Raw genomic sequence first — 545 nt, 5'->3', positions numbered from 1 at the left:
TGATTTAACTCAGCTGCTCTCCGTACAGCCCGCTCCGTAACTCCACTCATCTCCTGTCTCTGGCTGCCAGTCTTAAAACCAGCACTAAACCCTGACCCCACCGCAGCTGGAGCCGGCAGCCTGTCCAAGGTGCCCCTCGAAATAGCTGCCTGTCTTAAATATTGCTGTCCAGAGATAGGGGTTGGTTTGGGTTGAGTTCTCCCGTTTCCCGGTACAACCCGTGCCTCCCTCTGCGCCGGGGCCGGAGCTCCGGCTGTGCCCAGGGCTTTGCAGGATGCGATCCGGGGTGCGGGGAAGGGCAGCTGTACGCGGGGCAAACTTCTTTTGTAGCGGTAGCGCAGTTCTCCCCCCACCCTTTCTCTGGTTTCTATTTGATTTCTTACCCAAAAACCCCACCAAACCCACACCCCCTACACCCCGACGTGCTGTAAATTTCAGACAATGCATTATGAAAAATAAACTTTTTTTGGAAGTGAGCGGTGCCGAAGTCTTGCCTGGAGAAGGGGTGAGGTCTCCATTCAACACCAGCTCCTGCCGATGTCTGC

The sequence above is a fragment of the Cariama cristata genome, unplaced genomic scaffold (assembly GCF_000690535.1).
Source record: "Cariama cristata isolate BGI_N322 unplaced genomic scaffold, ASM69053v1 scaffold24719, whole genome shotgun sequence".
Classification (NCBI taxonomy): domain Eukaryota; kingdom Metazoa; phylum Chordata; class Aves; order Cariamiformes; family Cariamidae; genus Cariama; species Cariama cristata.
Note: the sequence above shows the minus strand (reverse complement) of the source record.